The following is an 8,189-nucleotide window of genomic DNA, read 5'->3' as shown; positions in this document are numbered from 1 at the left end:
TAGGTGATTCCCACCTCACTAGGTGATTCCCGCCTCACTGCTGCTTTTGGCTCTCACTCCCCTTCCTAAGGAGGACGGGGAGAAGATAAAGCTCCTGTACGGGCTGTCCAGGAGAAGCAGTTCCTTTAGGAAGTATCCATATACTCCAGTGGGGTGCTTCCCATGGGCTGCTGGGGAATCTCTGCTCTGGTGCCCGGAGCACTTATTTCTCCTCTGCCTTCACTGACTGGCATTTGTACTGCTGTTTTTCACTCCCCTTTCTTCTCTATGATGTTTCTCTATTCTTAAATACATTTTCTCGGAGGTGTCACCATCTTGGCTGAGGTGCTCAGCTGTGTCATGCAGTTGGTCCATTGGAGCTGGTTAGAAGCAGTTGTGTTTGATATGGTGCCGTCCTGGCTACTTCCAGTGGACGCAACCCTGCAGCTCACCCCACTGCCAACCCCTTGCCACCTACACCCAGTACATTGCTCAAGAAGTTTCTTTCCAGAGCACTTAAAACCATGAGGAGAATCAGTTAGTGAGCCAGAGAGATGCTGCTCTTTACATCCACCCTCACACTTGCAGACTGAGTCCTTGCCTAAAGGTGAAGTGCTGGAAGTTGAAAACAGCTTTCTTTTCCTGCCTGGTTGGTTACTTCTGATGGAACTGGCTAAGGAAGCATCCATGCCTTCAGAAACCCAGAGCAGCTGTTGAACCTCTAAAGCCATTTTTCTGTTTGTGCCACATGTGAAGTACCAATGAACCCCAGAACTTGAAATCACATACCAAAGTTCTGATCTCCCCAGTGGAGTGCTCTTAATATTTTGAAGCTGTTGTTCTCATTTTGTGCTTTGCTCTTCCTCTCCTCACCTGCTACATCCAGCTTTTAGCACAGAAAAGACTGGCTGGGTGTTACCAGGGTCTGTGTAAATTCACCTCCACACTAGTGCTCACAGTAGTTGTAAGCTCACTAACTCTTCCACTTAGCTATTTTTTTCAGTGGCTGAAACAGCTTACCTACTTAGTGCTTGGAAGTGAGATTATCATCTCTTACTCAAGATCACCAAATGGATACTGATGCTGGGTACGACATTGGTGAGAAAGAGCCTGCTTATGCAGCTGACTGTAATTAATGTTATGCAAGAGTAAATTCTCAAGTTGGGTACATGACTAACTGAATCACATGAAAGACCTTGCTGTAGGGATTTTTTGCTTACAAAAGAGCTCACTTGAATAACCCTTCTGTGGGATAAAACTTGTAGGGCAACTGAATACATCTTATTCATGATTTTAGAAAGGGTGATCTGGATTCTGGCTCTATCTTTCACAAATGTTCAAGTCTCCCTAAACAATAGCGGTAAGCAGGAAAGGGGGAGTATCAGTGAGTTTCATGCATCAAGTGTTGATACTTTACATCCACTCAGTTCAGTCCAGGCCTCCATAGAGCCCATACAGCCTATCCTGACTGTTGCTGCTACGTACCACAATGTATATCGCAGCAAGAGAGGACCCTTAGTGAGTTTGAGCAGCTGGTGGAAAGCAAAAGACTCGAGAAGATCAGCATGCCTATAATCCAAGTAAAACTAGTTAAAATGTTCTGCTGCTGAAGGTTAAGAAAGGAAGGAGCAAGTTGTGAGATGCCAAGTTGTGAGGTTGGTCACAAGTTGGAAGGAAGCTGCTATTTGTTGCTTTTGAGGGGGTGGTGCTTTTGACTGTTAGGTCTGGAGGAGGGTCATACCAAAACCACATTCTTGTGAGATGAGCCAGCACAAGAAACCACAGGAACATGCTGAGGTGAACAGGATGAACACCCTGAAGGTCTTCTCTAGTGAGAAGGAAGGCATTGGTAACTAGACCTGTAGTCACGAGGTGTTCTCAGTGTTGCTGAGACGAGTTTCTTCATATCAGCTGCTATCCTGGGAATAGCATAAAGCAACCACAATAAAACTGAAAGCATGTGTTGTGTCTGTTGTTGGTGATAAAGTGGCTTGGACAGGAAGGGCAACTTCTGTGCTACAAACCTCTAGGTGTCTTTAGGGTGTAGCCATGTTCTTTGAATCAAGTTTTTATTAAGCTTCTTAAATCAACACTATGCATAACTCTAAGGAAAAGTTTGACCATTTCCAAGGTTAAAATGGATGACAAGGCAGATCCAAGGTAAGACCTTTTTAAGAAAGAAAAGCTATAAAACTACAGCGAACTTTGCAGGAAGTAAAATCCAACATGTGGAAGCTCTGAATTTTGATAGGAGAAGGTAGAGAAGGGTTAGATTCTCTTACCATGGAGCTGGGCCAGTTCCAAATAAGGTGACTGGTAGCTAGAAAGTATCCTTACACAGAGAACAGTGATGAGAGACCTGGTGCACCTGTTTGCCTAAACAATGAGGACCAATGCTTATTCTTAACAGCAGGTTTCCATGATGCCATGTTGATGCAATGGGAGCACCTGAGGATCCTCCTGGAGGAGTGCTCAGGGACATAAGAGGCCAAGAAACCTTCTCCTAGTTAACTGCCTGCCTCACTCAGCAGGCAGAATTCAGGTCAAAGCACTTTTATTAGAAACTTCCATAGGAGGAGGTTTTCAAAGGAACACAGTACCATACTTCACTCTTGCTAACAATTTCACCTGCTTTTCCATTAGTTATTTCCTTATACTGATTTGTTGTATTGTGAGTTGTCTGTGTATGGTACATTGCATCCAGGCTCTTTCACGGTACATCATACAACTGTTACTGTAAATAATAGAGTAATACTAATTGCCAGGTATAGTATTGACTCACGAATGCAGGACTTGTTGCAACTGTAAGCAAGTACGTCAAGTAATTAGGTAGCTTTATAGGCCCACATAATTCCAAGGATGTTTGTCACACCCATTCACTTGAAGAAAATCTCTTTTATGAGAAATGATGTTTTGTCTGGTTTTGCACACAGAGCACCCAAACTTCTTCAGCAGAACCCTTTCACCTATTGATGTGCCTATTTTCATGTTTTTAAGTTTTTAAAAAGGAAAGTTACCACTGTTTCACCATATTTGCTCTGTGACTGCTGCTTGACACAGGTTTCTTTTCAGCCAGCAATCTGAATACTCTCAAAACCACCTGAAGTCTTCTCTCTAGGGTATCAGTTCTTGTGTGGTTCTGTATTAACACAATCATCAGTATCCTTTGGCCTTGACTATTTGCCTTCACTCATGATCCAGAATAAAGCGACAAGACCCTTTCACTTTGTACATGTGAATGCCAAGTTAGGTCATGCATTGTGTATCTGTCTGACCACAGACTGATAAGTCTTTTGAAGGTTGCAAAACCAGGAGATCATTAAGGGAAATCTAATCAGTAAAGGAGGGAAAGGAGAGCTTAGGGGATAGATTTACAAGAAAGGCTTGGTTTGCATACACTTTAATGGGTTGTGGAGAGACCTGAGCAAGACTGGCAGCAGTAAAAGAAGTTCTGTATCAAATAAGTAATCCATTCTTTCTACAAAGAAAGACGTTTGACTACTTTAAAAATAAAAATCCAGATTAAGTCTGTTATCAGTGAAGTTAAACTTGCCCAGGGCTGGTCTAGGGTACTGAAGGCAAATGGAGGAGATGGGCCGAGCTCAAATACTCCATGGTTTTGTTCACCTAATCCAACATGCCTGATCTGAATGGCCCATGTCCATGCCAACTCCTGGTATTTGTTTGCTGTCATGGGCCAGAATTGTGCTGTTGAGTGTTTATAGTTTGCCAGCGTAGACGTCTATGATTTAGTTAGGCTGTTATTGGTCAGTGTAACTGCTTGTATGCCCAGGAAAGCTTACAGCTTGGTAGCTGCCAGTTGCTCACCTTCCATAAAATGGTGGCATCTTCCTGAATTTATTTTTCCCCAGCAGGCTTCTGCAGGTTTGTTATTTTGGGGGCTTTGATAGAGTATAGCAGAAGGCAGAAGAACAAGAAAGTATTTTTTTTTCTCCTTGGTGTGCAGATTTCCCCTCAGTGTATCATTTAAGGTTCATGTATTTGCAACAAAACCAAACACGGTGCCAGCCTAATAACAACTGCTCCAAGGGTGGGGCTGGATAGCAGCGGGATCAGGGGGCCAAATGAGTTCCCTGATTGCTGGATATACAGCACCTTCTGTCTGAAAAAAAACCCAGCTGGTTTATACAGAGGAATCATACACAGTTGAGGAACTGTCCAGCTGTTTCTGGCGAGCAAGAGCCAGATTCTCGATGACTTTCACAGGCCTAAGGGTGAGTATCTGTGGAAATAGAATGGAGTACCTGTGTAGGTGCAGGCACACATGTATGAGCAGGTCACCACACAGACAAGGGAAATCTGACATAAGAATGCGGCAAGACTTAAGATACCAAAGTAACTGAGTGTCCAGCTCCAGGAGCTATATCCGTGGCACAGAGTTTTGTGATGACAGTGCCCTTTCTCTGGACCTGGGGTGGACACTTGAATCTTGGTGCATTGAAAAGGAGCTAGTTGCCAATGGCCTGGATCCCATAAAAAGTGCTGAAATTGGGATTAGGGAGGAACTGAGTAAAATATTGCCATTTTATGGGGACCTTGATTCAATGGTCCTTTCAAGTAAAAAGTTTTCCATTCCCTGGAAGTCTCCTCCTCATCAGACCCAGAACTTACCTAGTCTGATTCGAATTTCCTGCACATGCCTGCCTGGGATTTGGAAATGGGAAATTGTGCCTGAGTGATGGACAGATGCTTGCAGTAAGAGAGAGCTCAGGGAACAGGATGAAATGCTTGTGGAGCATCTTTCAATGTCAGCTCTTAGCCGAAAACATAATTTTATTCAAGTGCCTGTCTTGTGCGCCAGCGCTGTGTTGCTGATGGTGTGAATAGTGCAGGATCCAGGTGCACCCAGAGCTGTTTGGACAATGGACGTTTGTAGGAGCCGAGCTGGACTGACTTTTGACAGCTGCTCTTGCTGTCCCTGTGTCACTTACCTGAAATGATCTAACTCACCTTTCTTCCCCAGGCAGCACCATCAGCATCAGTTCCTCTTGGATTCCTTTCCCTTCTATTTTAATCAAGAACCTTGCAGTTGTCTATAGAGGCAAAATGAAACTGAGAGGTAGAGCTCCAGCGGTACCAGCCCCTCTTCTCCTAGGCCGCTTTTATTCACTTTCTAAACCATTCTTACTTCTTTACAGCCCACATGAATTTCTTCATGAGATGTGCTCCCTATAATAATAGAATCAAATAACTTTGTTATTCCATAACCTAAGGATGACCGAGGAAGATATTAGCAAAAACAAAACAAAAGGAAGCAAATTCATTGAGGTGTTGTCAGCCTGAAGAAAAGAAGTGTTGCAGAGTAGCACAGACAGATCCTTGGAAAGGCCTGCCTGCTGCCTTAGGAGATGACACCAAGCATCACTCCCTGGAAGAAGTAACAGTGCCTTGCATAAAGCAAAAGGAATGCAGTGTTGTGGTCACTTCAAAGCAAGTCAGTGACTGCTGTAATGCTGCTGTTGTGCATCAAAGAGCATGTTGCAAGAAAGGAGAATTTATTTGCCTCACCTGGAACTGGGAGACAGTTTACTGTGTTCTCATTTGGGCCAACAGTTTCTATAAATCAAGCTCCCCCTCCCTGGGTTCTCAGAAGGTGAAACTAAATCAAAGCAGGAATGGTTTTACTGGAATAGAGTATGTTTTCAGGCCTCCTACGCATTTCATGGCTGAAACAAAAGAATGTGAGTAGTAGTTTATGTGCAAACACAGCGCTGAGGATATATCCATGCTTCTGTAGCAGAGATTTCCTAAGCTAACTCAGAACGTAGTAACATCCGGCTGCAATAGCACAGGCACAGGCCTGAGCCAGAGTTAGAGGGGCTGGACCCCTTAAGCCCCGATCCCCAGGATTTCTGTATTTGACAGGCTGATGGGAAAGCAGAAATAGCTACCAGTATATTCTATAAGCTTCTTATTTCAGGAGCAATTTCTGGCTAGTGAACACATGTACTTCCCCTTTTACACAGTAAATGTGCACAGCTGCTGCTCCAGGAGGAGCTGACTAGAGATGGCCATGACATTCCCCCAGGTCAGGCCTTCAGTTGCTCCTGCCAGCAGGTAGTGAAATCCATGAACAACCCATCTGATGATTATGGATCTGGTCTCTAATGCTGGGTCCAGGACCTGTCTCCATGATGGTCTTTCCCCAGTAATGTGCTGAGTGCTCACCAAAGGAATATGGTTACCATCCCATCAATTTTCCTCATGTTTTTGTCTTCCCAGATCTCCTTTCCATGGGGAAACTCTTCAAGCCATCCTACCCCACCCTTTTGTCTCTGAGTTCCTGCAGACACCGCATTTACTCCTACCTTCCCAAGGGTTCTTAGCTTCCACAGCCACATCTTTTCCTGCTAGCTTTTCCTCCCTTCTTCCTCTAGCACCTGCCAGCAGTGGTTGTCAGTCTTAAGCATTCTTTCCTTCACACCTTACCTGCCAACAAGGTGCACCTTGGTGCCTACAGCCTACTGCCTCCAGCCACTGTCTTTCCTGGGCACTCATCTCTGGCCTGAGTACTCCCCTGCTCTCTTATTCCTGTCCCTCCTCCAGAGGAGCAACTTGATTTAGTTAAAACTAATTTTCCAGCACCTGTCACATGAATCAGCCTTTGACTGTTACTAAGAGACTTCATTTTCCCTATGTCTGAAACCCCCACCACTCTCTGCCAGGCACCTTTTCACCACTTGTCCTTTCTTCCAACTTGACCTGACTTCCAGTAAAGCCTGAAACACCTTTCAATAACTTAACTATGACTCTGTTTCCCTTTGACCCTTGTTCACCTATGTAATTTCCTAGTCCAGGGAGTTCAGAATTCCAATCAAGCTTACAGAAAAAAGCCCTCTTTCTGATGGTGTAAGACTGAGCTAGCTTACATTTTTGCTTCTCACATCCTCCTGAGGACAGACTACAAGCACATGCTTTCATCTCAGAAGAAGGAATTGATTGTAAATCCTCAGTTTTTATAATCCAGGGAATCCCACCTGCTCTAGATCTAGAAATGCCATTTACCATGGGTCATGAAAACATGACACTTCTTTGTCTTTAAAGGTGGCCTGTGACCACATGTGCTGTAGTACCTGACTGTCCATAGGGTGCTGTTTGCCAAGTTGACAAGTCTTCTAGTCTTACATGCACTAGGTCTTACCAGGAAAACACATGCTGAAACCATGCCAGCGCCTAAGGGCAGATTTCTCAAACAAAAACTACTCTCCAAATTGGAAAGCAGGTGGCATAAAAATTAATCTGCTGGCCCCTGTGTCCTGGGTTCAGCAGTAGCAGTCGTGTTTCTCCTTCGTGCTAGCTGGTGCAGTGCTGTGTTTTGACTTCCAGCCTGGGAACAGTGTTGGTGAAACCGATGTTTTCGGTTTTAAACCACGACACCCTGCCACTACTATGTCATAGATCATGTTGACCACTGCTCATGCAGGCACAAGAGGTAGATAGTATTTACTGTTTGCTGCTAGCTCATCCTGACAGACCAAGGATGTTGTACAAAACTTTGTCTAATGAATAGATATCTGTGGCTACACAAGAATTCTCTCCAGAGCTCTGCCTGAATCAAGGGAAGGAGGAAGAAGAGGGAAGTTCCTGACACTGAATCATTTCTCTTTCTACCCCCAGTGAAGTAAGAGCCGACCCAGGGATTTCCTGCATTTTGCAAATAGACCTTTGTCCCCTCCATCCTCTCTGCTAAACAGGCATCAGAAAGGGGAGGGGAGGTCTCTGATCCCTGCATTTGCACCATGACATGCAGTACTACAGCATTTGGTACCTCAGAGTCACAGACTGAGAAAGAGGTCCCAGGGTTGTGCTGAGGCTGAATGGAGAGGGTGCCATGGTGCCACTCAAGCATGGCATATGACCCACCACGTGCCAGTTCAGGCACTGAGGCTGCAGGAAATTGTGAAATATATTCATGAGTGTGGAGGTTATAAGCTGCTGGTAAAAAAATCCAGGCAGCCAGTCTGGTATTAAAGGGCCCACTATGTGCCTGCACAAGAAGTATGTTGTCACGCCTGGTCCTGGGCTTCTCAGCTGCAAGCCACTGGACCCTGAAAAAGAAGATATCACTTCAATTTTGACCTGTGTATTGCCAGAGGACTTTGCCCTGAGCCAAGATGAGTGCCAGGAAAGGAATGAAGAGGGTTGTTTTTAGTATTTGATCAGAAAGATGTGCCTTGACCTCCAAAGGG

This window comes from Pezoporus flaviventris, unplaced genomic scaffold (assembly GCF_033815535.1).
Source record: "Pezoporus flaviventris isolate CSIRO_AGI_PZ_B2104156 unplaced genomic scaffold, CSIRO_AGI_Pfla_v1 ptg000025l, whole genome shotgun sequence".
Classification (NCBI taxonomy): domain Eukaryota; kingdom Metazoa; phylum Chordata; class Aves; order Psittaciformes; family Psittacidae; genus Pezoporus; species Pezoporus flaviventris.
Note: the sequence above shows the minus strand (reverse complement) of the source record.